This window comes from Hydractinia symbiolongicarpus, chromosome 5 (assembly GCF_029227915.1).
Source record: "Hydractinia symbiolongicarpus strain clone_291-10 chromosome 5, HSymV2.1, whole genome shotgun sequence".
NCBI classification, from domain to species: domain Eukaryota; kingdom Metazoa; phylum Cnidaria; class Hydrozoa; order Anthoathecata; family Hydractiniidae; genus Hydractinia; species Hydractinia symbiolongicarpus.
This window is the reverse complement of record NC_079879.1, coordinates 19,107,048-19,128,097: the sequence shown is the minus strand read 5'-3', so window position 1 is coordinate 19,128,097 and position 21,050 is coordinate 19,107,048.

The window sequence follows — 21,050 nt, the reverse complement described above, 5'->3', positions numbered from 1 at the left end:
CTCGCCGGTGTTTCGTGCATTAATGTTTGCTCTTGTTAGCAAAGTATTAAAATCACTCCGCCAATGGCTCAAAGCGAACCTGCGGCGCACAGAATACGGGTGTCGTTACAGAGACTAGCAATTAGCTTGTGAATGAATCCACGGGTTGCCTGTCCGTTATATATCGCATTTCGTGTTTCCGTAGCGCCACTCTTTTCTCACGAACAAACAGACGCAATAAAGGCATTGATATAAGAGATAACCCGTGAAAAATTAACTGGGTCATTCGTCCTTGCAAATCCACGGGATTTCTAACATCGCAAGAAAGTAAATCAAAGTTTATGCGCATTTTAAGCACTGTTTACCTAAACTATGTATCCGCAAAAGTAGCATTTCCTCAATTTATTGGCTGCAGAGAAATCGCATTTTGATACTTTTTGACAACCTCATAAAAAAGAAGAAAAAGTGCCATTGTATTTTTGTGTATTATGTTATCAATTGTAGTTTGTCAATCAGAATTTTGCCTTTTCTGCTTTCCTTAAAAACATAGCGCTCAAGATTAGGGTAGAAATAAATCTTTGTGTGTTTTCCTTCTGTTTTTACTTGTTATTGTACAGAACAAGTTACAAAAGTAGCGTTAAAAAACGTGGTCGTTCGTCATAATACGTTAAAAATACGCACAACCGCACCTACACTAATAATAGTTATTTTAACACACTCATTTTAGTCTTAAATTACGTAACAAATTCCTCATGCAATGAGCCATCCAAAGCTAGTAGTAATAACCCATAACTTGCATCTCACATACTGTCAAAGAACCCTGTTGATTTAACACCAATCGGACATATCGACCTAAAACAGTTTTGTCGCATTTGAAAGTTTCTAGAATAAAGGGTCGTTTTTCCAACTTTGCACACACCTGATAGTTTTGCATCATGTCAAATGAAGATGAAACTTCTATCATAGCGTTCTCTATTAGGCCGGTAGTAAAAGTTGGACTATATATTAGGACACGCGCGATGATACTCGGTTTCGTCAAATCAACTTTGATCCATTCGTTGCTTAATTTGTTGTCTGAGAATTGACATGTAAACCATGGACCATCAAAAGCGTTAGAAGAATGCGTTTGAGATAAAGTTGATGAACTCCACGATGGTTTTTGTTGTGACAAATTAATTTCATCTAAAATAGAAACTTTTTCTTAATTCACAACGTCAGCTCGGTTCTATCATTGTTGTTACCTTTAATTCTTAATTATAGGCAACACACTTTAAAAGTCACACAGTCTAAATCAATGCTTAGTTGGTACAGATTTACTATAAACACGGATGTAATATCAATTATTGTTGTATTTTGAAAATACTTTAAAGAAAGAAACTTTGGCGAAAGAAAATTTAAAAGTCCGAATTAAGGAAAATAACTATCCAAATAATTAAAATAAACGGTTTACAAATATTACACGAATAAGAAAAGTAGCTTAAAAGAAGTTTATTAAAAAACGAAGTCCTGTAATGAATAAAAATGCAATAATTAATTAATTCATTCGCAATTAAGTCTGTTTAAGTTTTTTCGCGCAACTTCTCTTCCTTTGAAGCACAATTGTAGGCAAACAAGTCAAGGCTGGTTTCCATTTGTCTGGATCGGACCGGATCGGACACGGAGCCGATCCGTTATTTATCGGTGCACACGCAGAAGAAGGTGTTTTCTATCCAATACATTTTGAAGCCAGATAGAGGTTTTTTTATTTAAAATAATTCGAGACTGTTTAAAAACCGATCCAAAAGAAGTTGAAGATTTTCTGATCCAAGGATTCTTGATCAATACTGGATCGTTTTTTTATCCAATGAATGTTGTAAGGCGTTTGATCACGTGATGTAAATTTAAAAGTAAAGCTAAAGCTAGCTGGGTCTGTTACTAGATAGTTTTTTATTCCTACATATTAAGTATCATCCAGCCTTTACTAGTAACATTTTTCATAACTATATATCCTTATTCTTTCCTAGCAATACTTTATGGCTGTGTGGGGCGAAAAAAAGGAGGTTTAAGATGGACTTACGTCAAAAATAAGATGTTCAACTTAAGATAACCGAAAATATTTTACATACAATCGTAGTTCCAGCATTTTATAATCTTAAAAAAGGAAATTATTTTTATTTTTGTCGTGTTATTCAACTACATATTCGACTTTTTTTTTCTTTACTAGTTTTGATATAACAGTTAAAGTTCACAAACTGAAAGCCAGGATTACCTAATGGGTATTCTTTATTCAGAAATTTTATAAGGTCTGCTATTGTTAAGAAAATCGCTATTTATGTGTATATTCAGTCCTACAAATTCTATTTCCCTTAACCCAATTCGGCCTGGGTTTTTTCGAACATATTATGACCGGGGGGAGGGCGGAATCCGCCCCCCTCAATAACTTTTCATAGGCTTGTCCAAATTGAATCAAACTTGGCACACTTATAGTACGTCACAAAAGGAACAAAATAGCAGGAATAAAGTTTTGCTTACGTCAGCACATTCTCCGTGACGTCATCAAAAGCTTGAAATTTGTTCAAAATTATCTGCTTAAAATTCAATTACTTTAGTTCTAGAGCGAATTTTTACATTCTGTTTGAAGTTTCTGAAAGCTAAATAAATTTTATTTAACATATTATCCGGTTTTTACACAGATCGTATGAAAAATTGTCAAATATTCCCCAAAAATCCGGTTTTCTCCGATTTTTGGATAAAATCGGGAAAAACCGGGAAATCGGTTTAACCACGTAACCAAAACATGCAAAATGATTCTTCTTGATTAAAAAAAGTTGTGTTGTAAGTTTCAAGTTCTAAACAAAATCCTAACAAGAGTTATTATATTTTTCCTATTATAAGAGCTTCATAGAGATTTTTAGGAGTAGTTTCGATTAACAGCCAATATCAAAGCCTCTGAAAGATATGGGACCTAAATACTTTGCATGCAGGTGTCTAACAGATAAATATTGATACTCAGTAAGCATTGTACCCATGCAACATAGCATTGAAGAGTTATTAAAAAAAACCGTCAAGGGACCGAATAGGGTTAATGTTCATGCAACTTTACTTAAATTACTTATTTTTAGGCTGCCTAAAAATGTCAAGATTTAACAAATTTGATAATTCTACAAATTCAATGCCAGCTTCCACAACAATAGCACCAGCTTCCACAACAACAACAACAGCAGCTACTACAACAGCAAAAACACAAACAACAACAACAACAACACAAACAAGCGGGAGCGGCCTCGGCCCTCTTTTTCTTAGTTTGGCATTTAATACAGTTGTCTTAGTATTCAGTTTTAGCCCAAAATACCACTGTCAATATTTTGCAGATAACGTAATAATGTTCGTAGTCTTTTGCATAGTTAGTATCAATACTACTAATATTCATAGTTTATTTAAAAAAAATACGATATTTAAAAATCTTGGGCTCTTTGTCAGTCTTCTATGAAAGGTTTGCCTGCTTTTCCTCAGTTTCGCATTAATGGCATCAGTAGTCAGTTTTAGCCAATATCAATATTTTGCATAGTCAGTATTTCTAATATTTATAGTTTATTTCAAAAAATATGATACATAAAGAATCTTTTGTCAAAAATTAAAAAACTCAGTCTGATGCCTTTTAGACTTGTTTAATCTTTATGTTTAGTTCTTTTTCTCATATAGTTATTTTACTTCGCTTTGTTAATATCATAGACAGTTATTTTACTCAATGCAACAAGTTCTACACAAACCATTGTATTATTCATCTTTAGCCTGTTTTATGTCTACTGGTGTTATGTAACGTTTACGTTCACGTTAACGTTGTAATGTTTGAACGTAGCTACATTTAATCATTAAATTAGTTCGTAATTTACATTCTCTCAAAAATTTGAAGTTCTAATGTTAAACTCTATATATTTTGGTTTAAAGCTGGCTACAATGGAATGAAGATTATCCAAAACTTTTTTCTTTGGATAACCTTTTGGCTAAACCGATACCCCTGTGAGAAGCAGCTAATACGAACAACATAAATGTTCGGGGGACCAGCAATCCTGAACCTATCAAATTTGTATCTGCATGAGTGTTGAATTGTTTCTTTTTTTAGTAGAAAACATCACACGAGTTACTACTTGAGCAATCCCCTAAGAAATGTTATGCTGTGTTATAAGGTAAGTTTTTTTTATTCTACTTACTTCCCTTCGTCATTGATGGCTTACCCCGGCGTTTCGACGCAGGGTTTTCCAGCTAGTCTATATTATAATACCCGTATACATGTATCTATATATATATATATATTGGCGGCCACTATCACCAATATCAACTAATAAAAACTTCATTGCGTAACGCCATTAATACTATGCTGTGGGTCTTTGTATAATTAAAAAAAGGTGGACCTTCACGTGCTGGGGCTTGCATTACCACATGCTTTCCATCAATTGTGTCAATAAAGTAAGGGAACTGCCAAAGTTTCTCGAACCTTGCAGCTCTTTTTTTCCATTCAACTTGCGTTGATGGACATTTCAATTGTCCTGCGCCCGACATTTTTCACATATGGCATGTTTCACTTATAATTCTACCAACTTTTGTAGTTCCGATGCGATAACTGCCCGCTATGGTAGATTTTGCATCTCCGGTCACTAGATACCTTAAATTTATGCACAAATGTTGATCAGCAGATATGCCTTCACGTTTTTAATTCAATTTAGAAATGAATGGTGCAACATAACATAAGAATTTTTCGTATTTTCCAGGTAACATGCAATATTGTTTCGAGAAAAATGTTATCAAAGAGGTGTAGATCCTAAATTAATAGATGGTATTTCTGTTTTCTTTCATGGAATTTCTTACGCACTATCTTTTTTTTATTTGTTCCTTAAAATCATTAAAAGTAGCAAGATTCTAATATTTATTGCAGCCACCTTTGTTTACATTTTTTAAATGAAAATTCGCGCTCTTTCAGAAGTGGAAATCTTTACATGAATCTGGATCGGATTATATTTCGATCCCATCCTGATCTGATCCGGTACGATCCAGACAAGTGAAAACCAGCCTTCAGTGGGAAGAGACTAATCCAGCTGATGGGGTTATGGGTTTGTCTCGGCAAGAGCTTTGTTATAAAAAATGCTGGAGAAATGCGTAATTCACAAGCAATTTTCTTGAAAGAAATAATAAAAATAAAAAATTACAGGTAAAAGAGACTAACCTATCGGTTTCAAGAGAACATCGTCAGATGAGCTGTTTGAATCGTCACTGTCTTTTTCTTTTTCTTTCACACAATAACAATCGTCAAATGTTTTTCGTTCTTCTATCACTGTTGCAAACGAATTGAATTTCTTGCAATAAAAAACACATGCCACTATTAGCGTATTATGTTTTATAGCCACAGATGATGATGCTACCGTTTTCTGCTCGTAGTAATGACTTCCAGATTTTTTTGTTAAAACCACCAATAAAAGGAGTAAAATCTTCATTTTCTTAACTCTTTCCTCGTTGCGTGATTTGCGGGAAAAGAAGAATGGTGCATATGTCCCATTCACATGTTAATATCTTATTTTATCACATTTTCTTAATTTTACTATCCTATAGTGCCAACCTTTAAATTAAGGGTTTTTTAAATCTATTTTATATGTAAATTGTTCTGAAGGTTTTCTTCGATAACACGCGAAAAAGACAATATAAGATTTTTAATAGGAGCTAATGGAGAACACTTTAAACGCTATTCAGCTTGAGGTTTAAATGAGTCGTGTGGTCAAAATGCCCTCTTTTAAACCAATGTCTTATTTTCAAAGATAACTTGGTAGATAGCAACTATTACAAACTGACGAAGATTTCAGTCTTGCTTTCCTTTTCGTCGTACCGAGTTATTAATTACTGGAACATTGACTCGTTGAAAAATCTACTTAGTTAGGCAAGTAGCGGAAAAGATGTGCTTTTTACAAACAGTTTAAATAGATATTGATTATAAACGTTTTTTTTGACGACGTCATCAACTCGTCTGTTCTAAAACGATTGTGTTGCTCCAGCTTTAGGAAAATGATTCCATTTTGTCCCCAGGTGGTTCGTAGTTACCTACGCGGTGAAAAACAACTTTAACAAATTTAAGCGCATTGGAATGGCTTTACTAATCTTGCCAAGTATATTTGCGTCAGTCCAATGCAATGAGTTAGTGCCTAACCGTCCAAAAACCTAAGAAATCAGACAAATCAGAAAAGAATAAGTTTAAATACAGCGCAATGAATTCCTGAAACAATATATAACCTAGGAGGATGGATAGAAAAAAGAAGGTACATTTTCAAAGTTTATTTTAAAGTAACCCCGTTTTCTAAATGATCTTTCCTTTGTTAAAAATGTTTAAGATATTGGTAGTGTAGCGCATAAATTATGCTAGATTAAAAACTACTGAAAATTGATTGGTTTTCGTTAATAATCAAAACAAAAAACGACAGGGCATAAATTTTATAACCAAAACAAAAATGGAGTAAGTAGCCTTGCAAATAGTTGTAGCAAACAAATTTTAAATAAAATAGTACAAAAAACTTTTAGTCTTTTCACAAACTATATTAGCATGATTTTAATGTTGATACCACGCCCACGGACATCACCCAATTTCGCACTAAATGTTAATGATCGTCAAGTATAAAATTAAGTCCTTCAGAAGTTAAAAGCAAAACATTGACACCAATTAGAATAACACTTTTTTGTGTGTATGCTCATATCTCGTCATCCTTCTTTTGTATTTCCCTGTAAAAAAAATAAAATAAAAAACTATACACCAGATAGGGGATTTTTGCTGAAAATATATTTAAACGTTTGCTATACAACAACAATAAGACAATCTAGGTCTGTATTTTGCATGTTGGTCTCCTTAACTCGAAGAATCGTTTCACTAAAGCCATGTTTATCCAACGTCAATAAAATTTTTAAGATATTTTTAGGTAAAATTTGTTAGGTTAGTAAAATGATCTTTAAAGTCAGTTAAGTAACAGAAAACAAGCAGTATTAAGGGTAGCGTAGGCAAGCAGCAAATTTGTTCCAACCTGCTGGTGTTACCATTGAAAATGGGTCATGTTCGTGCTCTGAAGTCCTCACAAGAATAAGTCGGTTCGACCCGTCAGCTTGATTGTCCTCTAAGATAAAAACCTATCTTATTGATCCAGGTTATCTATGCTGTGTTGGTTGGAGGATTCGAAAACAAATTTTCAATGATAGCCTTTTTAAAATTAGCAACAGCGCCCGTACTCTGCCATAGAGGCCGCAATTTTTGACGTTTTTTTCTTATATATGCCTACCTACGCCAAAAAAGTCAATGCATGGCAACTAAAAGAACCATACGTCAACCTTAAAAAGGCGGCCACTCTTATGGTGATTTCAATATGGATGCTAACCCCAACCATTTCAAATAAGAACATATTATAAAGACAAAATTATGTTGACAATCATCGCTAGCGATCTGTTTATACCTATATTAGCTAGGTAGCTAAAGTTTGCACCTGGTAGCAAACCATACAATAAGTTGGTAGAAATCTGCATCCGGTTGATTCCGGTCACCACAACGAAAAAGTTTGAAAGAAGTGTTCTACGTTGTGAATAAAAGCCTGAGTCAGCAATTTTAATCGTGTATTTAAAAATTGATCAGAGTTAAAAAAACCTCACGCGATCAAGGCCATACTGAATTTGAAAATAACGTATACAAAGTTTGCGAATGCGCAGTCTAAATGTCGGGCCGTGAACTACCGTATATTATATAGATAATGTGAGTCAGAATTCTTTGGTTGTTGTAGAACAAAATGCCTTCCGTCCACTTAACCCAATCCATTTGGAAGATTCCACCGATGATAAAACTTTTCCGCTATCTCCATAACAGAAGGGTGTTCTGTTATTTTCAGCGTCTTAAAGTAATGTTTTTCGAAACTATAATAGCAGCGCACACTTCTTGAGTTATATAAAATATTGCTTTTTCACTAATCCGGAATTGGCATTCCAAAGATCTGAATAATTCACTGCTTCCAAGATATCTTAATGCAATGCAGCACAAACCCTCAGACCTTATACATTCTTTTATGTTGGTATCTTATTTTTAAAAGATTGGGGTAAGAGGATGAAGCAACTCATCAATATGATTAACGTCCATTATCAAATAATCTTTAAAACCTATTGAATTTTTTTTTGGCTCTTTAAACAAATTATAGTAACTTCCATCTATTTGTCGGCGAAGCAACCATGGTCTTGTCCAAAATGAAGCCTATTACTTAACTTTTCGTTTCTTTTCCTTTATCAAGAAAAATTCCTATTGATACTACTACCACGTTTCTTTTACAAACGCCATCTTTCTTTCTAGCTACATGCAAATTTGTTTCATAAACTAGCACCCACACGACACGGGGAAAAAATCATGTGCTTGAAACAGCAATTTTTTTGTTTTAATTACATGAAAAATGTTTCCACGACCCCGAATCTTTAGTGGCTCCTTCAAAAATTAATGGAACAAACTCAAAGATAATGATCGAAAAACTTTGACCAAAAGGGAAAAAATGACAAGATCTGGATTGGGGTGAGGAGTTTTTCTCGACAAGAGCTTTTTTATAAAAAAAATGCTGGTGAAATGCGTAATTCACAAGCAATTTTTTTGAAAGAAATAATTAAAATAAAAATTATAATTAAAAGAGACTAACCCATTGGTTTTAAAATAACATCGTTATTTGAGCTGTTTAAATCGTCAATGGTTTCTTCTTTTTCTTTTACACAATAACAATCATCAATAGTTTTTCGTTCTTCTTGCACCGATGCAAAAGAATAGAATTTCTTGCAATAAAAAACACATTCCACTATTAGCGTATTGTGTTTTACCGCCACAAATGATGATGCTACTGTTTTCTGTTCGTAGTAATGACTTGCAGATTTTTTTGTTAAAGCCAGTAATAGAATGAGTAAAATCTTCATTTTCTCAACTCTTTCCGCGTTGTGTGATTTACAGGGGAAAAAATCATTATATAGCCATAATAACGACTGCATATGTCCCATTCACATATTAATATCTTATTTAATCACATTTTCTTAAGTTTACTCTCCCGTAGTGCCAATCTTTAAATTAAGGATTTTTTTTAAATCTATTCAATATGTAAATTGTTATGAAAGTGTTTTTTGCTAACACGCGAAAAAGACAATATAAGATTTTTAATAGGGGCTAATGGAGAACACTTTAAACGCTATTCAGCTTGAGGTTTAAATGAGTCGTGTGGTCAAAATGCCCTCTTCTAAACCAATGTCTTATTTTCAAAGATAACTTGGTAGATATAGCGCCAATCACAAACTGACATAGATTGCAGTCTCGTTTGTGCTTTCGTGGTTAGTTTTTGTCTTTCTGCAAAAGTTTGGAAAAATCGAATTGTTTATTACTGGTAGACTGTCACTTGAAAAAATTGAATAGTGAAAATGGTGTGCTTTTGCCAAACAATTGAATAAATATTGGAAACGTCTTTTTGACGACTTCATGAACCCATCTGTTCTAGAACGATTGGGTTGATCCGACTATAGGAAAATGATTCCATTTTTGGTCTTAAGTGATTTCTAGTTACCTGAGCAGTAAAAAGCAACTTAAAAAATTTAAGCGCATTGTAATGGCTTTACTAATCTTATCAAGTATATTTGCATCAGTTAAATGCAATAAGATTGTGCCGTAAAGTCCTAAAAAAATCAGACAAATAAGAAAACACGCACACCAATCCGTTGCGCTTTACGTAAAAAGTTTGAATATAACGCAATGAATTGCTGAAAAAAATTATGATATAGGATAAGGATAGAATAAGGAGGAACATGTTTTAAATTTCCTTTAAAGAAACCTGTTTTTCCATTTAATTTTTTTTGTTAGAAAGTTTAAAATATTGGTAGTTTAGCGCATAAAATATGCTTCATCAAAAACTACTCAAAATTGATTGGTTGTTATTAATAATCAAAACCAAATTGTTATTGGATGCGGAAATTTTCTAACTAAAACAAAAATGGAGTAAATAGCTTTGCAAATAGTTGTAGCAAACAAATTTTAAGTAAAATAGTACAAAAAACTTTTAGTCTTTTCACAAACTATATTAGCATGATTTTAATGTTGATACCACGCCCACGGACATCACCCAATTTGATACGTAGAAACTCGTTTAAGTTTTGTGCTACTACGCCCATGCATAAAGCATCCTAAAAGGCAGGGGACTACATAAATTTGCATAAGCTCTGTTTTTATGCATGGGGAAGGAATAATTAGTCTGAAGTTGTTTATAGATAAATATATTTTCCTGTATCAAATTTTCGGAATATTGCTTCATACAATATATTATTAGAAGAACAAATCATCCTGTAAGAAGGTCGCTACTAAATAACATATGATTATTAACATAAGTTTTTTTAAGCAGCTAAAAAAATGTACAAATGCTATCAACTGGTGTACATTCTGCACATTTTTCTTGTAAGAAAACCAAACAATTGGTTCAGCCTTGACTTGACATTCTTTATTTTTCCTTATTTAAGCAAAAAAACACCTTCAGGTCGAATAAAGCCTTTTAGACTGTTTTCTGAAAAAAAAACGTGTATCACACATGGACTTGCTGTTTCACATTATTTTTACAATGTCAGATTTGTTTTTTTTTAAAAAAAGACAGGAAGTACACGTAAATAGTTAAAGTATCAGCATTAATCATATCTCAACTGCAGGTTAATTTAATGATCATGTACCAAGTCACACAGTTAAATCGTGGACAGTTTGCATTGTGCATTGTTTTTACCAAATATTGTAGAATAACAATCATAAAATCATGCATATACATACACAATATATACAATGAAATTAATAATCAACAAAATTTAACTAAAATATTTTATAATACCTAGCTATGCATTCATTACAACTTACGGAAATTATTCTCAGCAAAACGTAGTGAATTGTATGTAGATAACGGACTGACAATGTTGGGATTAAACACACAACCTCTTAAATCGAATGCTCTATTGACTGAGCTACCGACCCCATAAAAGACGCAAATGATTTCCTTGCCTGCATTTGCAAAAAAAAAAGGTTTTGTCTTTTAATAAACATGATGGAACTTACAACATATAACTGAGAATTTCAACTTCCATGTTATTTACAAAACTTTCAAATGTTTCCACCTAATTGTAGGTTGACGTTAGTACAATTTAAAGTCGTAATCACTATTCATAAAGACTACTTTACTCAAGTAAAAGCTTAAACCCATGATCCGAACTTACTTTGCATTTTCTAAGAATTATAAAACTTTCTAGGCCAAAGTAATATGATTACTGACCCAATATTCTCGTAATGTCTTTCAATAAACACATGTTCTCCATCTTTTATAGCGTACCGACTGTGGTTCCTAAATTTTCTAATTATAACTCATACAACAATGTTAGGTAATTTGGTTAGATTGCGACTCTTAAAGTGTACTAATTGCTGCTTATGTGAGATTTTTCTCAGGCTTTACGGGCCTTGCGGAACTTGTAAACTGTCGCATCGTATCAGAATATTCGCGACTTGATGCTTTTTCACAACACCGGAAAAAATGCAATTGTCTCAGTATGTTTACTAGAATCGCAGATTGTAGATCATAAGCATGCCGGCGTTTTACTTTTCAGAGAATCGCCAGCGCTTGAATCAAGGGTAGAAATTCAGCTGTATGTTTTTACCTATTAAAAACGGCAATAACCTGACAGAATACGTGCGAAATAAGCACGAGCGTGTTTATAGTGTTAGATTTACTTTCTATAGAAGCAAAGTATTATGTTAAAGATTATACAAAAAAAATCATCATCCAATTACTGTGCTAAAACTAGAAATAATAACCCATAACATACATCTGACACACTTTTATATAACCACGCTTATTTAATCACAATCGAACATATCTTCCCAAAACAGTTTTATCGCATTTGAAAGTGTCAATAAAAAGCACAGGTTGCACAAATCTGATAGTTTTGCATCATATCAAATGAAGGGGCAACTGTTATCACAGCCTTACCTATAACGCTACTAGGTAAAGTTGGACTTATAATTTTGACGCATGTGATGATACTTGGTTTTGTCAAGTCAACTTTGATCCATTCGTTATATATTTGGTTATCTGTTTGCTGACATGTAAGGAATGGGCCATCAAAAGCTTTTGAAAAGTACATATGATTTACTGCAGATGAATTCCAAGATTGCTTTCCTTGTGACAAATCGATTTCTTCTAAAGTAGAATCTTTTTTATTTATTCATAACGTCAAGGAGATCTAATTTTTTTTATGAGCGACAGACTTTAGAGGTTGCAGATACACTATAAAACAAAGGAAAGACACTAATCCTAGTGGCTGGAGGCTTCTTGCCCTTCTAGCTTGTGGGAATATAGCTTGCAAGACCTATGTTTTTGCAAGAGATTTTCCAGGCGGAATTTTTAGGTAGAACGCTTAATTTACAAAAGTTGTTTATTTGCTTTCGAATTAACATGTTACAAATTAAAGCGTAGCCTCTAACCTATCGGTTTTAAGACAACATCGTCAGTTGAGCTGATTACATCATCGTTGGTTTCTTCTTTTTCTATCACACAATAACAATCAACAAATGTTTTTCGTTCTTCTATCACCGTTGCAAAAGAATCAAACTTTTTGCAATAAAAAACACATACCACTATCAACGTATTGTGTTTTACCGTCACAAATGATGATGAGGATGTTTTCTGCTCGTAGCAATGACTTGTAGATTTTTTTGTTAAAACCACCAATAGAATGAATAAAATATTCATTTTACTTAGGAATGGTTTATGCAAAAAAAAAAAAAAAAATATCATATATCTGTAATAACAGGTTACACTTATGCATGTGTTACACTCGCATATCAATATCTCATTTTATCAATTTGTTTAACTTAACTCCATTATTTCATTATAGTGCGAATTTTTGAGTTGCATGGTTGTTACTTCTATTTTATTTGTAAACAAGTAAACAGACATAATGACGAGACGATACGAAATCTGGAGACGAGATGATCTGAACATAAAAACATAAACATAGATTTAGAACTAGTAACGCATTTTAGGACAATGTTAGTTATAAATATGTGTGAAAATTTCTTTCAACAACATCGCGAAACTTCAGAAAAAATAAAAAACTTAGAAACTTCTTTCAAAGCGGTAAAGACTCCCTCTTAATCAACTAGACTCTCATTGTTTCTCTTATTGTCTCTTCATCTTATTGTCTCACAATGATATGGTGTCACTTAATGATATATTGGCGTCTATTTTTATGATTATATGCTATAATTACTTTTAAACTGCGTGTATAAGATGCAATGAAATATTTTTCAAAGCTTCTTTACTTAAGTGACAGTAGAGCAAAAATATATGCTCAGGTATAAAGAAAACAACAGAATATTTGTTTGTACTTAAAGTTTCCTCAGCAAGCTAATTCGTTAAATATAATACAGTGCAACGTTAATTGTCATGTCTATCTATACTGTCAAAAGACAAAAGTAAAAACTTTTTTTATGGCGGCATTTGCCACGACTTCGCTTCGTTTGTTTAATAAGTTCAACTCTATGTATGTTGCTATTTCAAGGCACAACGGACATGTTTTTCTTTCTGGTTTATACTCCTGTACTTTCTTTATGATTCGCCAAGTTACACGGGGATTCTTCCCTTGTTCTTTCTTGTTCCAAAACTATGTAGAAAGAGATGTACTATAACGTTTTACGATTGTACGATTTCTTATGGTTGGCGTATCTCTTTTTAAACGTTGTTTCACAAAGTCCTATATATTTTGCTGCCTGCGGTTATTGTCCGTAAATAAAGCTTTGTAAATAATATTCTTTGACAAACATTCGTTATTTAATGGGCTTTTTTTTTGCGACAGTTACAAGTTTTTAATAATGGTGTATCATTTTTGTACATAATAATTTTGTAGTGGGCAGTGATTATAGATTCCATAAAGCTATAACTAATCTTAACATTGTTCTTGTTAAATATTTTGTGTAACTTGTGGTCTTTAGGAAAATGCTTTTTTAAAAGATTTAAAAAGTACTCTCCCATATTTGTAGTAACATTACAGTTGTATGGAGGATTAAACCAAATTATATTTCCTTTACGATTTTTATTTTTGCTTTGCGGAGTTCTGTTAGTTGGGTTAGCTATATTTGAATTTGTGATTGTATTTAGAATTATTTAGTGCAGATTCGTATATATTACAGTTTAGTATTGCTCAGATTCTTTAAGTATAGCAGTAAAATACGAACCGTGTTATGTATATATTTATTTTTGGTTACGCGAACTTAGTCGTAATGTATTATGCGTACAATGCATTGCGCACCTTGTATATATTTGTTTGCGAGCACGTGCTTTCTCTTTTTCTTGTTACGGAAGATATAGTCTTTACAGAAGCAGTTGTTGTTAAATCCTTGTTATTTAAATCCCTGTTTCTATAATAGCTTCATTTGATGATAGATTTGATAAACGTGTTTCAATGGATAGTGGGATTTGGCGGGTGGTTTGATTCTTTGTGGACATAGTGTGTCTCGTTGTCGGGTTTGCGACACGGGCTGTACGTGGAATCAATAAGGTTTAGTGTGAGAACGAGGTAGTGGACAATTTTTCATGTTGCATTAAATTATGATATCTAGACCATGACCTTTAAATGTTTTGTTGAAAGTCTTTTTTTATCCTTTTACTCTCCGGACCACTGTTGTTTTGAAAACCGTAAGGCCATCGTCCCTGTATAAGTCGATGTTTTTCTTATCAGACTTTTTGGCTAAAGTGTCCAAAAGAAAGCAACCGAGCAATTCGCATACTTCTGCTCCGTCGAAAGCACCAATTGTGACATCAGAAAGTTTTCCTTCTTTATTATATAGCAATGATTTTTTTGCATGGTGAATAATTTCCATTTTTTAGTTTGTTAGTTTGGATATACCGATAGCAAAATTAATTGCATTTTTCAGCAATGTTAATATTAACTGTAGGGTAGAAATCTTTGATGTCAGACATCATGAATTGGTGCGCCTTTTTGTTTTTAATCTTTATAAACCAATCGATAACGTTGGCAGTATTTTTCCATTGGTTTAAATTTAAACGCTCTCTTTAGCTTTATTGAGCTTTCTAATATGATTTTACTGATTCTTCCTAGTTCGTTTTTTGCGGGGTTTATGAGACGGGTTTTTGGATTATTATGAAAGTTGTCTTTATGATCTTCAAGTGTAATGAAACAGTTGTTTTCACCATTCTAACTTTAAATCAATTTAAAGAGTTCACGATTATTACATTAGGATGTAATATATATATTTTTAGAAACATTTGTTGTTTTTATTTTAACAATGTAAGATTTATAATAGTTTGACTGAGTTGGGATGTCAAAAATATCTTAACTAAATAAAACGTTAAAAGTTACAAAATTGCAAAGATTGCAACCTCTTTCCCTGGTCGGATGAGTAATTGCTGAAGTCATGGATGGCTTTAAAGGACCCTGTGGTCTCAAATAACTTCCATGGACAATAACTAATTAATACTAAAGTGTCTAAACTTGTTTTGGATTTGTAGACTTAAATGTGAATGTGCTACGTAAGGATTAGATTGGCTACACTAGACTCAAACCCTTTAACAACTCGTAAATTTCAAAAACAATAATATTAAAACGCGTATTCTGCGTGTATTATTTCTTAAAGTGCCAACCAAACCACTCAGGGTTGAGTAGTTTGTATGACTCTAAATTTCCAGAATTTGTTTGTTTTGAACTTTTATGTTCAAGCAATCTTTTCGTTCTTTTTATGAACCCCAAATGAAGAAACTGAAGATGCATGGTGCTTTTCTGAATTTTAAGAACCATTTAAAGGAAATTCAACCTTTTGTTAGTGATAATTCCCCCCTTTTGGTTTAGCTATGTTATAAATGCTCTAAATATATCGCATAAAATTACAAAATTTAAACGACGGATCTTTTCCACTGTTTTTCTCTTTGAATGGACTTTTCCACCTGTTCGTCGACTAGTGTTTTTAATAATTTTTTTGTCCACAATAGCAAATACGATATATTCTTAACAATTTTACTGCAATTTTTCGGAAATTTATACGGGCTATTGACTAGTTTCTAATCAACGACATTTGCATGTTTGAGAGTTTACCTGGGTTCTAAGAAAAACAATGAGGTATATTTTTAACTTTTTTATTAATTTGCTAACACGTATTTGGAAATTTAATTAAATCATACAGCGCATCCATCTGTGGCTGAGCACAACATTTTGTTATTTAATGTAAACAAACCTCTTAACACGAGGTCGCGCAAAAAATGTTCACCCTTCAGCGTATTTTAACCCTGAAAGCCGAAATAAGCACGTTCATCCCTTTAAAATATTATGAACATTTCATAGACGGATTTTATCTAGCAGAACAAGAAAGTTGTTCAAACATAGCTGACTGATGGGGAAATTTATGCATGTTTGTTGCCTTTTTGAGATTCTTAAAAAAATCCGCAGTGAAATCTGTTACGGCTACCCCCAGCCTGCTAAGAATAGTTATTATAACAAACTCTTTAAGCATACTGATCTTAATATAATCAAATTATTCTTTCAATTATCAATTAGTTGTGCAGCTAGTAGTAATACCCCATTACATGCATCTCACACACATTTAAATAATCCTGCTGACTTAATCGAACGTACCGTCCCACAGTAGTTTTCTCGCATGTAAAAGTTTGATAATATAAAGTACTTTCCATCTTTGCGCACACTTGATAATTTTGTGTCATATCAAATGAAGATGAAACTTCTATTTTGGCACCCTTTAATTTACTGCCAAATAACATGGCAGTATATACTTCGACACGCGTGATGACACTCGGTTTTGTCAAGCCAACTTTAATCCATGCGTTAGGTAATTGGCTATCTGTATGTTGACATGTAAGCCATTTTCCATCAAAAGCTCTTGAAGAGTACATATGCATCAACGCTGATGAATGCCACGACTGTCTCCCTTGTGACAAATTGATTTCATCTAAATCAAGTGATGTAACTTTAGAATTGTTAGATTTTTCTGAGAAGAGACATTTTTGATATTATTATTCTATCCCAAATTATTTAGTGTCAAGGGCAGACAGTTGCACAGATTGTAACTATAATAATATATGACTGCGTGTAAAACAATAATCACTGGAAATGAGGCCAAAAAGCCAACTAGTTTCCTGCCCATTTATCTAACGTGTGAGCGTTTCTCTTGGCAATTGTATTTAAACGCTTATTTTTATACTACTGTTTCCTTTAAAGAAATGATTGAATAAGTTATAAATTCAGGCTACTAACTTATGGGCTTCAGTATAATATCTGTGTTGAAGTCGTTTAAATCGTCGTTGGCTTCTTCTTTTTCTTTTACACAATAACAATCGTCAAATGTTTTTCGTTCTTCTATCACTGTTGCAAACGAATCGAATTTCTTGCAATAAAAAATACATTCCACTATCAGCGTATTGTGTTTTACCGCCACAGATGATGATGCTACTGTTTTTAACTCGTAGTAATGACTTGAAGATGTTTTTGTTGAAACCAGTAGCAGAAAAAGTAAAATCTTCATTTCGTTTATGGCCTTGAGAACTGCTTGTTGCGTATGTGACAAAATGCATTACGCAAAAAACAACATAATAATTATGTTAGTAATTATTGTTTACAATTGTTCATATGTTACATTCGCATATCAATATAACCATAACCTTCTTTTTATTGTGTTTGCTTAAGTACACTCCATTAGCTCGCCAAAGCGTGAATATTGTTAAATTGCAGGGTTTATTTTTACTTTATTTATACATTGTCATAATTTTTTTTTTCAAAAATGTGCAAGAAACAATATGCAAAGTATATGTTGATGGAATTTTGGTAGAAATTCAATTTTGAAATGCCTTTTTTTTAAAAAATCATAAAGAAGACAAAAAATTTGAAAATCAAAAATCAAATTCTGAATTTTTTTTCTGCTATTCTTTCAAACATTAAATGCAATGAACCTACGGGTTCTTTTTAACCAACTCTCTGCACTCCTGCACAGAGAGTCTTATTAGGAGCATTTTAAAGGAAGCTGAGCTTATGTTAAAATTTTAGGCTATTTGACTTTTGTTTGCTATGCGTTGATCCTTATTTTCCTGGATTTGCTCAAAAAGTCCTGGGAATAAAGCTTATGGTAGTCTGAAGTGTTCAGAAGTGTTTGAGGTCAACTATTTATTAATTAATTATTAGCAATCCCATATTACCTTTATGGGAGAAATCTAATAAATTTAACTACACCAATCAGAGGCGAAATAGATTGTTCACTCTTCCTTTTGGTCCAGAAATAGATGTTGACATTCATCGAAAGTCTATTATAGAACACCTTAAAAAGCGTTATTTTGGTATAATATTTCCGATTAACATCCGAGTGAAATAAAGTTTGATCTGGCAGGATAGATTTGACGTCAATCTAGTCCCAAAGGATTCTTATTTTCTTTGTATTGATTTTTTTTTTCACTACAGGAACCTGAGATGTCCATGAGGGGGAGATTGGTTTGACGTATTTGTATTTGAATTTTCAATTATTGTTTTTTGATCTTTCTCTAGTTTTGAATTATTAATTTTCAATATGTTGTTTTTCGTATTAATAAACTTCAATATCCATTTCTATTCCGCAAAATACACAGACGGAAGAAACATACTAACATGAAAACGAGGTTAGTTTAGAGACAATTCTATTTTCCCAGCGAAGTGATGTACATTATAGTTTGTTTACCCATATTATTTCTCCAATTAAATTGTCGAATGAGCAAATTATGAACTTTGGTAAAATAAATAGAAATGGTTTTTATTTTATACCAATTGGGCTTATTAAATTTGCTGGTTTACTTTGTTTTGTTCAGTTAGCAGGGGCTGATTGGTTTGGGTTTTATATTTTGCTACTATTTTGGAACTTTAACCAATATTGTTGACATATATATATACACTTTATTCTTTGTTATTGGATATATTTTATTTTCGAACACATCTGTGAATAACTTTATGACTTGGTTATACTAAGCATGTTGGGTTGGTGGTATCAGGCTGAATACTGGTCTTCGTGTTATATATTCAACAAATTGTGTCAAGAGAAATGCCATCACCCAAGGTAAAAGCATGCTTACTCAAAAGTACCTTTGAGACTTTAAATATTATGGCCTGTAAGAATGTTACAGTTGCAGCTAAGCTACAGATAATTGTTGGTTTTTAAATTCACAAAATGTTCTGTCAATAATTAATATTTCTATAAGTATTGCCAGTAATATTATTTTTATAAGTATTGCTAGATTGTTATTCCACATCAAGTACATCTATGGGTATTGTGATTTTTTGACCAACAAAAGATCAACAAATTATGTAAAAATAATTTTTTAAGGGTGTTCTTTTGAGACAAATCTGATAGGATTAACATAAAAACCCCTTCTGTATTATACTTCTTAAGTTTCAGAACTTAAGCATTCTACTGTACAAGGACAATAGATTTTTTATATGGGAAACTATGTATTTGAATCAAATAATAATCAATAGGCATTTTTTGCTGAGGGGATGGGGATGATTCCTTTATAAGCTAGGAGAGAGAATTGTTGTAGAATACACTGGTCACGATTTGTTTCAAGTAACGTTTTTTCAATGAAACAACGTTTGGCCAGTTAAGCTGGGCAGCCCTCCTTAGATATGTTTAATAACCGATCGATTTACCACAATAACTTAACCAGATGGCCTGAAAAAGTTTATAAAGTTTTATATATAAACAGACAACCTTAGAACTAATAAATGGCTTTGTTTTATTTTTTAAGGATAACCCAGACAACATAACCTTACAAGTTAAACACTCTCATTATCAAAATAGTTGATAGAGGCCTAATCTTGCTCTGTCAAGTTAATTTGAAAGAGGCTAAAAATAATCTTAAGCACCTTGAATCTATTTTTTTAAAGAACAGAGCAACACTACACCTACTAAATATTTTTATTTATGTAAATGTGTGACCTGTGACAAAAATATTTTCGTAAGAACAGCCGCATGTTCTGTGGTGTCTTAACTATTAGTTTATGCCAGAACCAAAAAAATAAAAAATTTGTGTTTAGTATTGTAGGTTTATCATTTCTTGAACATGTTTAAGGAATGATGAACCTACAATATTAACATGAGTCTAAACAGACAAATCAAAACAATAAACAATTTCTGAGTACTGAGTACACTGAGTTGAGCCAAAATATGTTTATTATAAATATATACTAAATGGAAAAGTTAAAGCATATTAGCAAGGGAGTGTGACAAAAATAACAATACATAGCTGGGCAGCACATCATCCCTGTGTAGATATCTAGCTATAACATCCTACCTATCATATGTGGCTAAGATGAAAAGCTTGGTAACTTTTTTAGGAAAATAGTTGTACCCTATATAATTTTATATATCAATAATAATTATACAATTTATATGAAGTTCCAGTAAACTAAGCAAGCATTTTAGATCTTACATTATAGAATATAAACTTTTTGGAGAATTAAGAAACAAGACGTTTATTGGCAGCATATAGGTATATAGGTAGCTGGAACCAGATGAGAAGCTTGCCGATGAAATTTCTACGGATCAAGTAAAAAGACAAGTTCAAAGAGGTAGCAAATCAAGCAGCAAAATATGTATAATCCATAATTATATCTCAAAGTTAATGGCTAGATTTAAATGTAAAGGTAGAAAAAGCACGGCTTGCAGAACTAGCCATCGAACAGAGCTTTCTTTGACAAAAGATTTTGATTTTCAATTCCCGATTGAAAATAAAAATTATCAACTATTTTTGATTTTTAACTTCTAATTTGAAATGGAAATTCAAATGGTCCTACGGGCACACGCATTGTGATTATCTGTTTCGTATCATCTCTTTTCTTTCTAGCTACTACGGAAAAATGTTTCGGCGGAAGGTAAAACTTAAAGATCAGGAAGATAGATTTCAGCAGAGCGATTACCCATTTTAAAGTTTCATATCATTGCGCAACGCATTCTGGGAATAATAGGGGCAGATTACCTTAATACCAATTGTGTCAGCCGA